Raw genomic sequence first — 20,595 nt, 5'->3', positions numbered from 1 at the left:
GGGCTCTCTGAGAGCCTGCTTCCCTCTCTCTCTCTGCCTGCCTCTCCATCTACTTGTGATTTCTCTCTGTCAAATAAATAAATAAAATCTTAAAAAAAAAAAAAAAGAAAGAAATTTCAGGTTAAATTTTTAGGCACTTTTTTTTTTTTTTAAGATTTTATTTATTTGCTAGAGATCACAAATAGACGGAAAGGCAGGCAGAGAGAGAGGGGAAAGCAGGCTCCCCCACACCCAGCAGAGAGCTCGATGTGGGGCTCGATCCCAGGACCCTGAGATCATGACCTGAGCTGAAGGCAGAGGCCTCAACCCACTGAGGTTGCAAATAATGTGCACCACCCAGGTGCCCCTTTTAGGCACATTTAAAAAGTAGTTCTGTGAGAAGAATATTATGAAAATGCACAATATATAGTCTCTTATTTACACAATATAATTTGTGTTTTTTGGAGGGCTTGATTTTGTTTTTAAGATTTTATTTATCTATTTATTCGACAGAGAGCGAGCACAAGCAGACAGAGCATTACGCAGAGGAAGAGGGAGAAGCAGGCTTCCTGCCCTAGCAAGAAGCCTGAAGCAGGGCTTGATCCCAGGATTCTGGAATCATGACTGAGCCTGAGGCAGATGCTTAACAAATTTGGATAAAAGGGGCACCTGCCTCTCTGACAACTTTTGATCTCTCTCTCTGTCAAATAAATAAAATTTAAAAAAAAAGTGAATTTCACAAATGAATGAAAATAACCCTTTTAATCATTAAAACCTTTTCATTCTAATGACTCCAAATATCACAATATTATCTTATGCTCTGTATAGTAAGTTTAAAGATACATCATTCTATTGTAAAATTCTAGGGCTAGAAAGGAATTCAGATTTCATAAAAAAATGTTTCAGTATAACTTTCTGATTTAAGACATCATGAATTTTAAACCCAAAGTACAGGATATATCTTCTCAAAATCATACAGCTAGTCTTTGGTCTCTCAATTCTTAAAGCTGATGAATAGTTATGAAGGGACTCTAACTTTTCAGTTCATTTCTCTTGCCCCTCATGGCTTTTATAGTATCCTTTCTCGTTTGTGAGCTAGACAAGCAGAGAACAAGTTCTGTTTTAATTTTATGTAAACTGAGAGCAAGTGGGATGAAGTGAGAATTCGGGAAGCATTAAAGTAAACAGGATTAAAATACCTGCTAGAGCACTCTTTTTTTCTTCCCCAAATTTCTTCTGAAATTATTGGCCTATGTCCAGACAAAGTTGCTGGATATTCGAGATACAACAGCAATTTATACTTATATGCTAAGTTTTCACCCTATAATAAGTCACTCTTGAGAAGAAATTTTTAATCTCAGAAATATTCTATTTGTTCTACTATTGTGTTTATGATTAAGAAATTATTTATTAACATCATTTAGGTTAAAAAAAGAACTCTGCTAAAAATTCCTTATAATTGCCTAGTTGTCTATTATACTTTCTTTTCATCTTGGACCTTAAAATAATTTTGCACATTAAACTTGCAAAGATGACTCTTGGTTGTAGATGAGTAAATTATGCAGATTTTAGATCAGTTTTTTATTATTACTGAGTAGTTTGATTTACTGACTTAAAATTTGAGTTATTTTAAAAGTTTCAACTTCATGTTTTAGCTTTTATGTAGCTAGAACTTTTTTCCTTTTAAAAAAAAATTTATTTTTATTTATCTGTAAAAGATTTTATTTTCAAGTAATCTCTATACCCAACATGGGGCTCACATTTACAACAGTGAAATCCAGAATCAGATACTCTACTGACTGAATCGGCCAGGTGCCCTTAGACCTTTTCTTCTGAAAAAGTTCATAAAATATCAAATTCTTTTATACTAAACACCAATGTGAATCTAAAGATTTTTTAAATTACAGTTTTAAAATGTTTATTTTTTACACATGCATTTCCTGAATTCTAGGAGTACTTTTGTATTGTAGTAAAATTAATAAAATTGATAGCTTTAACCTCATTTAAAATACTTCATTGTCTTTTTTTAAAAAAGATTTGATTTATTTATTTGACAGAGAGAGATTACAAGTAGGCAGAGAGGCAGGCAGAGAGAGAGCGAGGAGAAAGCAGGCTCTCTTCAGAGCGGAGAGCCCGATGACGGACTCGATCTCAGGACCTGAGCTGAAGGCAGAGGCTTTAACCCACTGAGCTATCCAGGCACCTTTTTTTTTTTTAAATCCAAGTAATCTTCAATTTCTATTTTGGCTCCTTCTGTGGCTAGGTGAAAGGGTCTTTTTGTTTTTGTTTTTTCCTTTTTTAAAATTGTATAAGATCATTTTGATTATGCAATTGGCACACGTGGTATTTCCTCTATTATATATATCCGTATTTCATTAATAATAAATATACTATTTTAAGTTAACTATTGAAATAATACTTTCATTCTGATTACAAAAATAATACATATATTTTTTAAAGATTTTATTTATTTATTTGAGATAGAGTGAGAGTGAGTGAGCGAGCAAGAGCACAAGTAGGGAGTGTGGAGGGGGGCAAAGAAAGAGGGAGAAACAGGTTCTCCACTGTGCTAGGAGCCCAACTCAGGGCTTGATCCCAGGACCCTGAGATCATGACGTGAGCCGAAAGCAGATGCTTAACCACCTGAACCTCCCAGGCACCCATAATACATATTTATTATACGGAATGAAGATGGAGTGAAGACTATTAAACTACCCATATTCTCACTGTTTTGTGCACCTTTTGTGAAACTTTTCTAAGCTTACCACCAGGATGCTCTCAATTTTCTCTCCATTGGATACACATGCACATGTGTACACAACATATAATATATGTATTCTGTGCCTTGATTTTTCACTTAATAGCACTTTTGATGATTGGTTTATTTCAAAGAGATTTTTTTCCTACTGTGGGAAATTCCTACTTTTTATAGGGACTATCCAAGACCACTGGGGGGAAAAAAAACTTCATAGGAGACAGTAATAACTTCCTGAGAAATGTCACTTTACATTGACCTTTCCCATTCAATAAAATTAATTTTTATTGTTATTTGAATTGTAAAGAGGCTATGATTAAGACTAAAACTAAATATTACCTTTTTGCATCATAAAAATGTAAAGGCAAGAAAACTATGTGTTTAAACAAAATCATACAGTAGCTAGCTTGCCTAGGAGAAGTTATGATATATACTCTTAAAAAACAAACACTTTTAAATTCACAGATGCTGCAAAGCCCTGGTCAAACATAAATTACAATCAGTTTTTATGTAACAGTAAAAATTCCAAAGGACTCTTACTCACCCACTCTCAATATGTATCACAGATATGCTTTTTCTCTATGTTCATAGAATATAAACCAAATTTATTTCTGTATCTGTGTATATTTTAAAATAAATTACCCCCAGAAAACAAAATGTTGACTCCACTGTGTTCAAATTCCATACAACCAAGAAAACAGAAACCTTATATTCCCTTCAAAGAGCCTGTAGCATATATGGTGAGAATTTTGGAATGCTTATAGAATTTGAATGCAGCATCCATTTATTTCAAGAGTATAAGCTATCTTATAATTATCAGATCATTTAATATACTTAGCAAATGCCACTCCACTTTTATTATAGCAATTCACTTTTTCTTGTTTGTGTTGAGTACTATCCTATATAGAAAGAGTTCTTTACTTACCGTTCTGGGAAAGATGAAATTTATCATTATGCCATAAATACCCTGGAAAGCAAAGAAAATATTGTTATTTATTATACCTCCATCCACAGGGGTTCTAACCACCAAATGTAATGCATCAGCAGCAAAACAAAAATGAAGTAAATCTATTGCAGAAAGCATGAATCAGTGTTCTAAGAATTATTGAACACGTATTGCATGCCTGTGGACAGAGCTACTTTAAGACTAAGCAGTTGTTGTGATAAGTAATTTCAAGGTCAGAAATAAAACATTTTATTTTCCCCAAACAAATATTATAGGATTAAGAAAATATTGCCAATTAACTGTTTATTCTTCTCCCCTTTCGCTCAGTTGAATCTTTCAATGATACAGATGGGACAGCTATGGCTAAAACTCTTGAAGGGGAAACTGAGGGTCATTCTACTTTCTTGAAATCAACATTAATGACTATTTATAAAAAAATCTAAATTAGTTTCCTGTTTGGAATCTTGAACTGGAAATCTAACGTAGGAACTGAGAAACAAAATTAGAGTCCAAACTTCTACTTTTTCATACTAAATAAATTAGCATTATTTATATATTTATATTGTTTTCTGTTAATTAAAAATAAGGTTTTAAATCGCATCACATAAAATTAGAGCAAAATCATATTTTAAAAAGCTATTTTCTCTTGAATTTATTGTGTTCTTTAAAGATTTTTAATCAACACTTTCACATTTAATAATTAGTTAAAAATAAAAACCTTTCTTAATGTCAATAATTCTAATATAAAGAAACATGTCCAGGTGTGAGAAAAAATGCTTTTCTCATATCCTGATAATGTTATTACATATTAGTCATTTTCCATTCCTTTACTTAATTATTTTTTAAATATCATAAACTTAACTTAGAGAAAAACACAATGAGTTCATCTCCCTTAACTTCTCTATCAAAACTAGATGATGGCTAAGGAAATTTTAATAGATAACATACTCAGAAAAGGGTTTTTACTTGAATTTTTGAATAATGATATTTCAGACCCTTCAGGATTATTTTTGAAGAAGTAAATTTGAATAAAAATTTATCATGTGTTAAGTAATCTGAATCATTATTTCCAAAAAAGATAATGTTTCTACAAATGAAAACTAGCTAAAATTTCAAATGGCAAATACATATTTTTAAGTAAACTCTATGCCTAACCTAGGACTTGAACTTATGACTCTGAGATCAGGAGTTGCATGCTCTAATGACTGAGCCAGCCAGGTGCCCTTAAATGACAAATTTTGGTGTTCACAAAATTTGCTTTTTCCTAGAGAATAAAATTAAGATTTGAAGTGTGTCCTACTTAGATTTTGACATCAAAGATATCTTTTTTAGTCATTTGTATTCTTAAAGAAATATTTGGGTAGAAAATATGGAACTCTGAAATTCTGTAGTGATTCAGGAATTCTGCCAATGAGTGTAGTTTCTTTCAAGAAAACTATTTTTTTACTTAATTGTAAATATTAATAATTTATTTCAAAATTTATATTTATTGATTTTTCTTGAAATATTTTAATGGAAAAACTTCTTTAACTTAGAAATATTTTACTAATGTCGTGCTTATTCCCAAATAATTATCAATACAATATTTGATATTATAATTCATATTTATAATTTCTAAACTGCTAAAAAAAAAAAGTAAAGTATTTTTAAGCACCAGCTCCTGAAGAGGGCAGCACGTTCTAGATATTATTGAATTCTAAGCTCAAATATGACAGCTTTGGCTTTAGTATACTTTTTTAAAGAACTTGAGGGGAAAAAAATTGGATATTTTTTATAGATGTCTGCTCCCATGATACAATAAACTAGCAGAAATTCTAGGCAGCTGTAGACCAAGGTCAAAACTGTATTTGATTATTAAAAGAGAACATTCAAATTAGACACCTAAAGCAATGTAGTTAGAAAGGGAACAACAAAATACTAGTAAGGAGACTTTCCATGAGGAATGTGTTTTATCTTAATACTGTAGATAACTTTTCCTATTGGCAATGCATTGACTGTCAAAACTACTAAAGGGGTTAGATTTAATTATCTCACTTCTTGCACATTTCATCTCAATTGCTATGGCAACATTCAGTTGCCTCAGCAGCAATGCACACTTTAATCAGATATTTCCTCCTTATTTCTCTATGAGCCAAAACTGTGTAGTCAAATTTACAACCAAGTCCTGATGAATCTGATAACACTTCCTACAATTTAATGGGCAACTTGCCCCCACCCACACATATAAATATTTTCAGAGAGGCTTGTAACTGTTGGACAAGTATAAGACTTGATAAGAATATACATTTGGACTTTCCTATTTCACAGATTTTTTTTTTTCTCTCTTTCTGCCACCATTCCTTTATTAGGAGTTTTTTTAACCAATTTGAAACTCACTCCAGCAAGTCGCTGCAATGGGTCATCTAACCTCAGTGGGAGAGCCAATGAGTAAGGGAAACAGCCTCTCACATTCAAATGTAAACTTTCCTGAAGAAGCCTATTGATTTATTTGCATTTTATCTGAATATACTTGGAATTGGCACATTAAAGAGCCTCATTCTATTTCTTGAAAGCAGGTAAGAGAAGGAAGGAAAAATAACTGAAGACAAAGCCAAACGTGATGGTATAGGAGGAAAACTGTAGGGTTTCAGACTTATACAGAAGGCCAAGCATGAAGAAAATTTAGTCGAGCTTCAGTAATAGCAATTTTAATGAGAAGAAAAAGCATGATGCATTAAATTGTTGATGTCACTTGGGTGAATATTAACCATCTACATTGTTGGACAAATATAATCATGTTAGCATTTTGCAAAAGACTAGAGAAACTTTTGTGGGCATATAAGGAATATTCAAACTGTCTTCAAGTCTGATTTAAAAGGTTAGCTCATTATATTTTCATAAATGCTTGAAATTTCTCAAATAGTAACTATATTTTAATTTGATACTGTATAATAATTTTGGGGGGAAACTGTAATTAAGAAGCAAAGTGTTCTAAGGTGTTCCTAACAATTTTAGGGGCTGCTAAAACTTGTATTTAGATAGCAAACATTTAATCCCAAAGTTCTCATAGTTTTCTGGTGAGAAATTTTACACCAGTAGATAACAGTAATATTTCAGCATGATTTTTCAATCACCTCTTAGTAGTGTCCAGTAAAATTTTCATTAACAGAAGCAAACAAAAAGATGCTTTCTGCAGCTGGGTCTACTAGTCTGACATTTTAATAGCAATTTCTGATTATATCTTAGGTATTATAGACCATTAAATATAGTATTCAATCAAAACTTAACCAAACATAAAAAAGATTATTTAACCTTAAATTTATATTTAAGTAAGTTGTACATATTTTTTATTTTAATTGAGCTGATTATTAACAGACTATGTTCAAAATCTGCTCATTAATGATGAAGTTTGGATGCCATATAACCTTAGGAGTAGCCGAAGGAAGAGTAATTTAATTAAAGAGAAACCTGCAGAGGAAGAGAAGCATGGAAACTATCTTTAAATATTCAAAGGGCTTTTTATATAAAGGAGACAGTGAGTATCTAGAAAACCAAGAAAAATGGCAGAGAAGTGGATTCCAGCTCTATATAAAGAAAATTTTAAAACAATTAGAATTGCTCAAACAATGGCTCAAGCTATGAAGCAGTAAGTTCCTCATCTAGGCATATTTTATAAACTGTTTGCATACGGACTCTTTATTTTCTGCTGTTTGGATTCTGGAACAACACTGTAGAAAATGTGGTAAAATCACTCCACAGATTGAGATCTGGGAGTTCAGATGAGTCACTTCTTAATGAATTTTTCAAGTACCAGTGCTTTATGTCAGTATGGAAACCAAGCAATGATCTGCAAACAGCATATTCAGCAGCAAGTTTGCAAATCCTACTCTGGAGAAATGGTCTAAATGAGAAAAACAAACAGTTCTTAGTGAAGAGTTATCTAAAACCTCCAAGGAGACATGTAAATCGGTCCTAATTGGCATTCTTTCAAGAACCTCAGTAGATGCCAGGGAGTGACTAGGGATGAAGAATGAGTTTCCCTTTCAGTCTTCACTTGGTTCTTCTACCTAAAGCTGGGGTGTTGCCAGACAACGTATGCCACTGACTGTGTCAGACTTGTTCTCTGGATGAAAGGGAGATGTTGGCACTATCCTCAAACTCTATATTCACTTAAGAAATAATAATTGCTCAATTAAGGGTCCAGAGCTTTTTTTTTTTTTTTCCCTGCACCCAGAGAAATTAAACATTGAAAAGAAAATTGCACGGGATGTGGGAATACTCACCTTCCCCAAGATTGCTGAAGAAGATAAGGGAAGGTTGTAACTAATTTGAAAATGATAAATAAAAGGAAGTTGCTGGTTCTTTAACCAAAGTGATGGGTACTTTTTGTTTAATACCAGATCCTATAACGTTCTAGTTTATGTTATTTATAGTCTTTTTACTCAGTTTGGTTTGAAATTTCCTTGTGTGATCCTGCTCTCAAATCACACTGAAGAAAACAAGAGGCTCACAAAAGGTCTTGCATAATATCTAACCTTAATGTACTCTGGTGCTGTTGTTTGGAGCATGCAACCTTTTGAAGGGTGACTGTCTTCCAGAAACATCCGTTTCTATCCAAAGAGCCAATGGGTAGTTTTGCTACTATAAGAAAAGCTAACTTTGATTTTTACCCTCAAAGAATATGGGATGTTACCTACTTCATTTTCTCTCTCGTTGCTCCTCCAGGCTTTTTCAGCTGAAGCCTTTATATTAACTTATGTTGTTTAAAATTCTACCTGCTGAGGTTTAGCTGGCAAATGGTCTTGAAACTTGTTTCCAAACTGCTCACCCACAAAAGCTTTTACTAGCCAGTTCCATTTGGTTGGCTATACTCCAAAACAGTCTCTGGTGAACAAAAACATTAGCTACAGAGAAACAGAAACTTCCATGGCACCCTGGAGGAACTTTTTGATCCAAAAGACACTGCTAGTAAACCAAAGTGTCATTGCAAATTCATGAACATTTCCTTATGTCATGAAAAGCAGTAGGAGGAAAGGGCTGCATTTGTGCAATGGTTGTTCCATGTGTGTAAACCTAGTCCCTGACTTGAGATCAAAGACTGTCTTCCATCAACAAGTATTTATTTAGTGCACACCATGTCTGAAGCCTAAAGAGTCAGAAAAGGACAAATAAGGGCTATTTTAAAATTCTGATATTTGTTGAATGAACAAAGAAAGACATATTGCCATCCTATTAAAAAACCCTTAATCATCTGTAAGATCATAAAATTAACATGAAACCAAGCACAGTATCCCTGTCTTGTCTCTATCAGTTAAAATGTTTAATCTATTTGATGCCACAGAAAGTTTTAATATATTTCAACAGCACTACTCCCTTATTTAGGTAGTTTTTACAACAAAAAAGCACAAATCATGTTGCTTTATCCCGTATGGCCCTGCACCTCCACATCTACCCATTTGCCCTATATGTCTGTGGAGCAGAAGGCATCTCTACTGAACTGTTTCTTCTCCATTTGTGAGCTTAAGGAAAGCAGGGAAAGTCTGTGTTTTTGTTTGCATTCTGACCAATGCAACAGTGCCCAGTAAACAATACTAAACATTTAGAAAATGATTATTCAATGAATAATGAATGATAATAAATAAGAAGAATGAAATGGTACTGACCTAAATGCAGGAATGTTCAGCAAGGTTAGTGTGGCTTAAAATGGTGTTGGTTTCATGGAAGGTATAGGATTTTTTCCATGGGCCTTTAGAAACAGATAGGATTTAGATAAAGGGGGAAAGGAAATAAAACATTTCTAGTGGTGTTAAGATTACGAACAAAGGGATTGTTTGGATGCAGAGATATTAATGAAAGGACTTCATTCTTTTTGATGGGACCATGGGTTGTGTAATGGGATAGTGATTTTATTTGGTTTAGATTAATGGAGGTTGTGTAGTACTGTTTCTCAACCTTTAGTTTGCATTCGTGGGGATTTTGGTAAACTGCAGACTCTAATTTAGTAGGTCTGGATTGAAGTATGAGATTATCTATTTCTAACAAGTTCCCAGGTGATGTTGGTGCTGGTGCTGTATTCTGAATTGCAAGACTATGGGTGATTCTTGAGTCTAGACACAGTCATATGGGCTTTATACAGCAGTTATTTGAAAATTACTCCATGTTCTCCAGCAGTTTTGGCATGATGAAAACTGCATGAAAGAAGATTAGTGTGTCAACCTTATGAATATAAGGTTCCTTATGCTAAGGAAGAAAGAATGTGGATATAGGAAAACCAGCTGGGAGACTGTCTTACACTTTATCTGCATATTTCACAGATTTGGTTTTCAATTACTTGTTGATTGATTAGTTTGTGTGGACATGGTCAATTCAAAAGTACTTTCTCAGTGGAATAACTGTGGGCCCACTGACTTTTTGAAAACAAGTCAAGTTTAGATAAAACACATGGGGAATTCATGAATGCTCTTCCCTTCCTCTCCATCTGGAAAAACTGTATTCCTTCTTAAAAATAGTTGAAATGTTAGCTCTTCTGTTCTTATCATAGTATAAAATTGTAAGTGTACCCTCACATGTATGTCTCAGACTCTGATCTTATTTTATCATATAGATAATAATAATAATAATAAAACAATAGTAATACACCTTGTGTTTTTTGACTGCCAGGCAAATTGCTAAGTTTTATCATTAAATCCTTATAACAATGCTGTGAGGAATACTGCTATTATCATCGCCATTTCTACAGATGGGGAAAAAAGGAATACTTGCATGCCTTAATACGGCGTTAGTTATAGGCCAATACATATATTTACTCAGAGTGCAAAGAGAGTGTGCTCGGAATGGGGGTGTCTAGCTATGTGCTAGATGAAATGCCCTTCCCGCAGGCCAGCACTGGAAAGAAGAGAACTAGCTCAGGCTGGCATGAAGGAGCAGCAGCTGGGGAAGCCAGAGCAGATGTGTAGCCACTGAACCAACCAGGAAGTGGCCTTGATTGATCAATGTTCTCAAACTAGTTTTAAGAATCTTTTCTGTCTGGAGCAAGATGGTGGAGGAGTAGGAAACCTAATATCATAGGGTCCCAGGAGTTCAGCTATAGTTATTTAACCATTCTGAACATCTACAAACTCAACTGGAGATCGAAGCAAAAAAGAGCAGCAATTTTAGGAACAGAAAAGTGACCACTTTCTGGAAGGTAGGAGAAGTGAATCTGAGGTGATATACAGGAAGAGAGACTTCGGGGGTGGGGGGCAGCTCCTGGCAAGTGGCAGAGCATCGAAGCACAAAATCAGAACTTTTAGAAGTCTGCTCCACTGAGGGACGTTGCCCCAGAGGCTAAGCTGGGGGTGGAGCCCTCATGGAGACAGTGTGGTCTCAGAACCCATCAGGTCACAAAAAGACCAGGGGTGTCTGATGTGGCAGAGCTAACAGGTACAGAGTGGGGAAGCTGGCTGCAGAGATGGAGCCAAGCAGTGGGCTCTCAGCTTGAGGTTACCTTAAACTGTTATCCAAGGCATATTCAGGCCACCGTTCTTCGAGTGGCAGATCCGGGTAGACTGCCTTCTTCCTCCTCTGTGAGAGGTGGTATGGGAGCATGTTGCAGGAATTCGCTGGGGTTGGAGACTACAAACAGGGCCATGACCAGACATAGAAATGCTTGCTCATGGGCTGTGTGAGCTCAGAGTGTGGCTGGAGACCAGGGAGACAGGAGAGGTTGACTGCTTTTCTCTGAGGGTACACTGAGTACTGTGGCCCTGAGCTCTCAGCTTTACAGAGCCAGGGATTGGGAGGTCAACATTTTTATTCCTGTTCTCCAAAGCTCTACGGAAAGCGTTCAGGGAAAAAAGCCACTGAAAGCAAAAATGAGCAGATTGCTTAACCTGGCCCCTGGCAAGGGAGGTGCAATTCTGCCTCTGGTAAAGACATTTAAGAATCACTTTAACAGCCGCCCCCCCACCCGCAGAAGATCAACAAGAACATTCAGCCAAGACCAAGTTTACCAATCAATGAGAACTGCACACTTCAGAGCTACAGGAATACAGCACATAGAATTCATGACTTTTCCTCATGATTCTTTAGTTTTTCAAAGTTAAAGTTTTCAGATTTTTTTTTAAAGATTTTATTTATTTATTTGACAGAGGGAGAGAGATCACAAGCAGGCAGAGAAGCAGGCAGAGAGAGAGGAGGAAGCAGGCTCCCTGTTTTATGGATCCTGGGATCATGACCTCCCTGGGATCATGACCTGAGCTGAAGGCAGAGGCTTAACCCACTGAGCCACCCAGGCGCCCCCAGACTTTTTTTCTTATTCTAATTTTTATATTTTTCCTTTTTCCCTTTCTAAAAATTTTTAAATATTTTATCTTATCAATACCTTTAAAAAAATCTTTTAAAATTTTCATTGTTATAGTCATATTCTATCCCTTCATTATATTTAATCTTATTTTCTTTTTTTAACATATAGGAATTTCCTTCTTTAAAATTTTGGGATATAGTTTCTTCTAATAGATCAAAATTACCCTAAATCTAGCATTTTGTTCTAGTTTCCAGTCTGATAACATTCTTCCCCCTCTCTTTTTAAACAACTTTTTATCTTATCAATTCCTTTTTTAGAACCTTTTTAAATTTTTCATGTTTACAGTCATATTCTATCCCTTCATCATGTTTAACCTTATGTGTGTGTGTGTGTGTGTGTGTGTGTGTGTCTCCATGGAGACAGTTTCTTTTAACAGACCAAAATACACCAAAAATCAAGTGTGTGGCTCTGTTCTAGTATATATATATATATATATATACACATATTTCCTTCCTTCTGCCCCCGGTTTTATATCTCTTCTGACTTGGTTACTCTGTATTTTTCTGGGGTCATTGTTACCCTTTTAGTATTTTGTTCTCTCATTCATCCATTATTATATGGATAAAATACAAGGTGGAAAAACTCACATTAAAAAAAAAAAAGAGGCAGTAATGATGGCTAGGGACCTAATCAATACAGACATTAGTAATATGTCAGAACTAGAGTTCAGAAGGACAACTATCAAGGTGCTAACTGGGCTTGAAAAAAGCACAGAAGATACTAGAGAACCTACTAGAGAAAAAAACACAGAAGATACTAGACATTCTAGAGAATCCCTTTCTGGAGAAATAAAATAACTAAATCTAACAAAGTTGAGGGGCTCCTGGGTGGCTCAGTGAGTTAAAGCCTCTGCCTTCAGCTTGGGTCATGATCCCAGGGTCCTGGGATCAAGCCACACATCGGGCTCTTTGCTTGCCTCTCTGCCTACTTGTGATCTCTGTCTGTCAAATAAATTTAAAAAGTCTTTTAAAAAATAAATAAATAAAAAATAAAATCTAACCAAGTTGAAATCAAAAAAGCTATTAATGAGGTATAATAAAGAATGGAGGCTCTTACTACTAGGATAAATGAGGCAGAATAGAGAATTAGTGATATGGAAGACCAAATGATGGAGAATAAAGAAGCTGAGCAGAAGAGAGACAAACAACTACTGGACCACAAGGGGAGAATTTGAGAGGTAAGTAATACCATAAGATTAAACAATACTAGAATAGTTGGGATCTCAGAAGTAGAAAGAGAGAGGGGGGCAGAAGGTATATTGGAGCAAATTATAGCATAGACTTTCCCTAATTTGGCAATGGGAACAAGCGTCAAAATCCAGTAGGCACAGAGAACCCCCCTCAAAATCAATAAAAATAAGCCCACACCCCATCATCTAATAGTAAAACTTACAAGTCTCAGAGACAAATAGAAAATCCTGAAAGTAGCTCAGGACAAGAGGTCTGTAACATTCAATGGTAGAAATATTAGATTGGCAGCAGACCTATCCACTGAGACCTGGCAGGTCAGAAAGGACTTGCATGATATATTCAGAGCACTAAAGGAGAAAAATATGCAGCCAGGAATACTATATCCAGCTAGGTTGTCATTGAAAATAGACAAAAAGCTTTCAAGACAAATAAAAACTAAAAGAATTTGCAAACAACAAACTAGCCCTATAGCAAATACTAAAAGGAGTCCTCTAAGCAAAGAGAGAGCCTAAAAGTAACAAACCAGAAAGAAAAGAGACAACATACAGTAACAGTCACCTTACAGGCAATACAATGGCATGACATTCATATATTTCATTAGTTACCCTGAACGTAAATGGGTTAAATGCCCCAATCAAAAAACACAGGGTATCAGAATGGATAAAAAAAACAAACCCACCGATATGCTGTCTACAAGAAACTCATTTTAGACCCAAAGACACCTCCATATTAAAGTGAGGGGGTGGAAAACAATTTACATGCTAAGGGACATCAAAAGAAAGCTGGGGTGGCAATCTTTATGTCAGATAAATTAGATTTTAGGCCAAAGACTATATAATAAGAGATGAGGAAGGACACTATTTCATACTCAAAGGGTCTGTCCAACAAGAAGATCTAACAATTTTAAATATCTATGCCCCTAACATGGGAGCAGCCAATTATATAAACTAATTAATAACAAATCAAAGAAACACATCAACAATATGGCAATAATAGTAGGGGAGTTTAACATCCTCCCCCAACAATGAAATGGACAGATCATCTAAGCAAAAGATCAACAGGGAAATTAAGGCTTTAAATGACACCCTGGACCAGATGGGCATTGCAGATATATTTAGAACATTCCATCCCAAAGTAACAGAATGCACATTCTTTTCCAGTGCGCATGGAACATTCTCCAGACTAGATCATATCCTGGGTCACAAATCAGGTTTCAACGAGTACCAAAAGACTGGGATCATTCCCTGCATATTTTCAGATCAAGTCTTTCTCAAGAAATAAGAAGGCCTCAAGTACACAAACTAACTCTACACCTTAAGGAGGTGGAGAAAGAACAGCAAAGAAAGCCTAAACCCAACAGGAGGAGAGGAATCATAAAGATTGGAGCAGAAATCAATGAAATAGAAACCAAAAGAATAGTAGAACAAATCAATGAAACTAGGAGCTGGTTCTTTGGAAGAATTAATAACATTGATAAACTCATGGCCAGACTTACAAAAAGAAAAGAGAAAGGATCCAATTTAATAAATCATGAATGAAAGAGGAGAGATAACAAACAATACCAAAGAAATACAATTATAAGAACATATTATGAGCAACTAAACACCAGCAAATTAGACAATCTGGAAGAAATGGATGCATTCCTAGAGAAGTATAAACTACTAAAACTGAACCAGGAAGAAGTAGAAAACCTGAACAGACCCATAATCAGTAAGGAGACTGAAGCATTAATCAAAAATCTCCCAACAAACAAGAGCCCAGGGCCAGATGGCTTCCCAGGGGAATTCTACCAAACATTTAAAGAAGAATTAATGCCTATTCTCCTGAAACTGTTCCAGAAAATAGAAATGGAAGGAAAAATTCCAAACTCATTTTGTGAGGCCAGAATTACCTTGATCCCAAAACCAGACAAAGACCCCATCAAAAAGGAGAATTAGAGACCAATATCCTTGATGAACACTGTTGCAAAAATTCTCACCAAAATACTAGCCAATTCATTTAAAGGATTATTCACCACGACAAAGTGGGATTTATACCTGGGCTGCAAGGTTGATTCAACATCCACAATCAATCAATGTGATACAAAACTTTAATAAAAGAAAGAACAAAAACCATATGATACTCTCAATAAAACCTGAAAAAGCATTTGACAAAGTATAGCATCCTTTCTTGATCAAAACTCTTCATAGTGTAGACATAGAGGATACATACCTCAATATCATCAAAGCCATCTATGAAAAACCCACAGCAAATATCATTCTCAATGGGGAAAAACTGAGAGCTTTTCCCCAAGGTCAGGAACAGGGCAGGGCTGTTCACTATCACCCACTGCTACTCAACATAGTACTAGAAGTCCTGGTCTCAGCAATCAGACAACAAAAAGAAATAAAAGGCATCTGGATTGACAAAGAAGAAGTGAAACTCTCACTCTTTGCAGATGATACGATACTTCCTTGCACCACACATAAAAATAGACTCAAAATGGATGAAAGACCTCAATGCGAGACAGGAATCCATCAAATCCTTGAGAAGAACACAAGCAGCAACCTCTTCGACCTCAGGCACAGCAACTTCTTCCTAGAAACATTGTCAAAGGCAAGTGAAGCAAGGGCAAAAATGAACTATTGGGACTTCATCAAGATCAAAAGCTTTTGCACAGCAAAGGAAACAGTCAACAAAACCAAAAGATAGCCAACAGAATGGAAGATGATATTTGCAAATAAAATCAGATAAAGGGCTAGTATCCAAATCTATAAAGAATTTTTCAAACTCAACACCCAAGGAACAAATAATCCAATCAAGAAATGGGCAGAAGACATGGAAAGACATGACCTGAGCTGAAGGCAGAGGCTTCAGCCCATTGAGCCACCCAGGTGCCCCACAAATCCTCATTTCTTAGTGTAGCTTCCATTTTTGCTTGATAGCAAATTTGATCCCAAATAATTATAATAAGAGATAGGAATTTGTGTTTCTTATGTCCTAGGTACTACTTTCAGCAATTTACATGTGCTGTCTCATGTAATGCTCATAATAATCCCATGATTTAGGTGTAATTATTACCCTTGTTTTACATATGAAGAAAATGAGGCACAAAGAGGTTAAATAATTTGTCTAAGTTTCCATATTTATAGAGCAGAATTATAGTTTGAACCCTCTATACCATGTTACTGATCTTAGCCTAACTTGTTTTTAGTAATATAGAGTTCTCTTTTCTTAAGTGAACACCATAAATTTCTTCAAATCATATTTGTGGAAAGTTAATTTTCTCACAAGTTAAGAAAGAGTCCATGAAATGTAAGAGGTCTTATTGTTATATTTTTGCTTCTATTAGTACGTCGCAATGCCTGACTAGGAGGATATCCCCAAGACTAGCAGACATTTAGACATGGGGAAATGTTTTTTCTATGAAAGCATAGCAAATTTCAGATATCCTGGGGCTCCCATACTCCTAACTTCTCAAGTCATACTCCAAACCCCTCATGCCCACAACTCATTTCTACCTAAGAATGAGTATTCTCCAAAACAGGGGAAAAGAATATTCGAAGGATAGTCTCCTTTAAATATTTTTTGCCTTTAGGAAGATATAGTCAACCTATGTGATCCCTTGTTAGGTTAATTATGATAATCTTTCAGCTATTTTAAATGCCAGATATAAAAATTATTACTTGATTGACCAACTAAACAAGCATTCAAATACAAGTAGAATATTTTATGCCACACAAACTTAATATTGTAATTTTCAATTTTTTAAAAAGATTTTATTTATTAGGGTACCTGGTGGCTCAGTGGGTTAAGCCTCTGCCTTCTATTATTTGCCATACTATTTAAAAATGGTTGTATTATAGTAATGTGGGTAAGTATAAAAATGTTATCTATCCACATATTATTTCTGCTAAGTTTTCTGCCCCTCAGGAAGTATCATAACTTCATTTTAAAGCTTATTTATTTATTTGTCAGAGAGAGAGAGGAGTGCACAAGCAGGGGGAGTGACAGGTAGAGGGAGAGAGAGAAGCAGGCTCACAGCATGGGGCTTGATCCCAGGACTCTGGGATCATGACTAGACCAAAGGGAGATGCGTAACCAACTGAGCCTCCCAGGTGCCCTTCATAATTTCCCATTTAGACAATATTCATTGATGTCTTAATACCTATCAGAGATTTGACTCCTTCCTACTAAATTAAATAAAAAGACCTTTCACATTTAAACAAAAGAAAACAGAAAACCATCACTATAACCATTAGTACCAAACATCTGAGAAATCTTAATTGTTTTCAATGGAAACCCCACAAAGCATATTGTTCTTTTTTAATTATTTACCTACCTTATTTTAAAAGGGGAGGCCTGCAGTCTACACTTCAGATTGTATTATACAAATTCACGAAATATACATGACTTTTCTATAACCTGAACACTACTTTAGGATTATGACAAAATTGCATGGAAGATGTTGAATTTGAATTTTTTAAGTTATTTTCTTACTTTGAAACAATTCCAAGTTACAAAAATGTTGTAACTGCAGTACAAATAATATTGTTCCTGAATGATCTGAAAATTATGATAATTTGAGAGTAGTAACAACTGAGCACTTGAACATATTTTCCCCACAAACATGGACATCTCTTTATAAATGAAATGCAGCCACTAAATTCAGAAAATAGATACTCACTACCATATAATCCTCAGACTGCATTTAAGTTTTGTTGCTGGTTTCAATAATACTCTTGATAGCAAAAGGATTCAGTCTAGAATCAAGCAGTGCATTTCATTATTCTGCCTCTTTAGTCTCTTATAATCTAGATTTCCTCAATTTCCCCATAATTTTCATGGATTTGACATTTAAAAAAATTACGACTTAGTTATTTTGCAAGATGCTCTTTGAGGTTTATCTTCTACTTTCCTATTACTGGATTTAAATTGTCTGTCTTTGAAGAATCATGAAAGGGATTTTTTTGTTCATCTCACAGTATCCTATCATTTGGTACATAACTTGTGAAGTTAGTATTAATTCATGATTAAGGTGATCATGTAAAAGAATTTTTGGTAAGTATATTATGGAGAAGTACATTAACTTTCAACTTACTGACTTACTAAGATTAATATAAGCTCATGGATATCCATTTTATCCAACGGGTTATCATTTGCTTTTATTATTATTCACTTTGATCTTCTAATAGTCTTAGATATGGGCAGTATGATCTTCTTTAATCTGACTTCTTCTTTCTTTGACATGTCCCTGGCATTTTTTTGAGTACTTCCATATTTTTGTACAATAAGAGAGGCTCTTTTTGTCTTTCTCATGCCCCAGCTGTGCAAACAGCTACTTCTCCAAGCAGTCCTAGTTTCTTTTATTCAGAAATGGTATTTAGAAACCAAGATTTGGGAGGTAGGTGTGCCCATTGTTTGAGTGTGTCATTGTTCTCAGGATTTGGAACTAAGAAAATATATGTAGGAAAAATTCATCTATCCATCTATTTATCTATTTTTCCATATATACACATATTAACATATATCTTCTATCTATATCCATACACTAGGAATTCACACTGATATGTGCGTTTTTAAGCCAACACCACAGGATCCAACATAGTTTCTTTCTTTTCATATTTGTAACTTCTTTCTACAACAGTGGAAACCCTATCTCCCAATTTTGCTTAACAAATTTATTTGATCAATTTCCTCATGTATATTATTCTATTGATGCTGAACATCCCAGGCCTCCCTTCCCACACCAGATGCTCTTCTCATCCTTCTTGAGCTCCAACACTGCTCTTCAGGCTGCTGAGTTCTCCCTATACTCTATACTCTATAGAGTCTATATACCTATACCTATACTCTCTATGGATGCTAACCTTACTTGTCCCCATCTAATGAGTTTGGGTCTAAATTATTCAGGAAAGAAAGATAAGTAAAGAGAAGGGAAGATGGAAAGGAAGATGAAAAAGAAGAGAACGGGAAGAACTTGTAATATTTTTAAATTGCTTATTTGTCTGTTATGTGAATTCTAATGTCATTGCATATTACATATTTAATTGAAAAATTCTCTTTTTATTGAGTAACTAAAAACAAAATAACAAGTCTACTTTAACTAACTAAACTTCACATATTTGACAAATATTTATTAGGTACCTACTCTGTGCCAGTAAAAATAAATTTTAGTAAAAACCCAATTAACTACAGTTCTCAATTAATCAATATATTTTACTTACTTGCTTTTCAGGGAAATTGGCCCATTATAAGAAATCACATCCAAATTGAAGATTTATTCCAAACAAGGTCAGTCATAAAGCCAGTATGGATTTTACTGTAATTCTCATGACTTACGTATTATACTATATAATAAGAAGTGATATTCAGGATTATGACCCTGAAAGGGAATATGAAACTCAATCACAGTCTAAATACTACCATGCTCATTAGAGACATGTTATAGATATTTTCAACAAATATTGTTTTATTTTGTTAACCATAAAACTATTTTTAGTTTAGTTTGGTTTCCCCAAACAACCAATTTCTCATTTATTTATTCATTCTACAAATATTTAGGAAACCTATGTGTCAGGCACTGTTTAAGAAAATCTATTGAAGTTCCTGTTTTGATGGAGTTTAGCATCTTAGTGAGGGGGAAAAAGTCAATAAACAGGCAATTTGTGCTATTCCAGGTATTATAAGTGCAAGAAGAAAAATAAAGAAAGCTAGGGGAGCTGCCTTAGACAGATGGTTAATTTAGTTTTCCTTGCCATCAGTTTGTCATTTATCCAATGAGATTTTCCTTCTCAAGGTGAGAAATACATTGTTCTCATATTTGTTTGCTGGATTTCTTTAGTATGTTTGGGTCAAATTTATAGTAAACTCTTAGTTGTATCTAAATCATTTTGAACAGACTAGGTAGATATTAATCAAGATAGCAAATTGGGGAAGGTAAAAGGGAAAGGAAGAATTACTTGAGGAAGGAGTTTGAGTGGATTTTTAAATTAAAAAAGAATCTTCTTCATGTTACTTAGGTTTTCTATGTGAGTTCTGATATCTTCATGATCTTTAAAAACTATTTTTGTTAAAAAAATACTTTCATAGTGGTTGAATTCTACTTCAAATAATATGCTAATAGCTTATGTATCCTGAACAAGAATGAATGGAAAATGAAGTCATTGAGATGGACAAAAGTCTGTAAATCTTTCTATTGTTCATCAGCCACTTTCCAGATATGTATGTTTTACTAATTCCTATTAATGGTGATTCGACTTTAATAATTTAAATTATAGATAAATGGCTGAAAACCCTTCTATTATTCTCAAGCAAAATTTGGTATCTTATTTCTTAGCTCAGTAGATTTCTGTCTACTCCAATGGTACTGTTATAAATTTAAAGAATTAATAATATCAGTTTGACAGAAAGAAAAATAAGA

General features: G+C 34.6%; 1 protein-coding gene across 13 annotated transcripts in view; it reads right to left on the bottom strand.

The window, feature by feature from the left end:
- The window catches only part of ADGRL2 (adhesion G protein-coupled receptor L2), a 224,582-nt gene extending 220,904 nt beyond the window's left edge, over positions 1–3,678 (bottom strand). For all 13 annotated transcript variants that reach the window (XM_045064782.1, XM_045064769.1, XM_045064775.1 and 10 more), the window contains exon 1: positions 3,660–3,678. The gene's annotated coding sequence lies outside the window, so the exon portion shown is untranslated. The remainder of the gene's footprint in view (positions 1–3,659) is intronic.
- Between the last annotated feature and the right edge of the window lie 16,917 nt (positions 3,679–20,595).

This window comes from Mustela putorius, unplaced genomic scaffold (genome assembly GCF_011764305.1).
Source record: "Mustela putorius furo isolate JIRA1106 unplaced genomic scaffold, ASM1176430v1.1 tig00003853_pilon_pilon_pilon, whole genome shotgun sequence".
NCBI classification, from domain to species: Eukaryota; Metazoa; Chordata; class Mammalia; order Carnivora; family Mustelidae; genus Mustela; species Mustela putorius.
The sequence above is the reverse complement of the archived record's forward strand: the minus strand, read 5'-3'. Positions and strand labels throughout refer to the sequence as shown.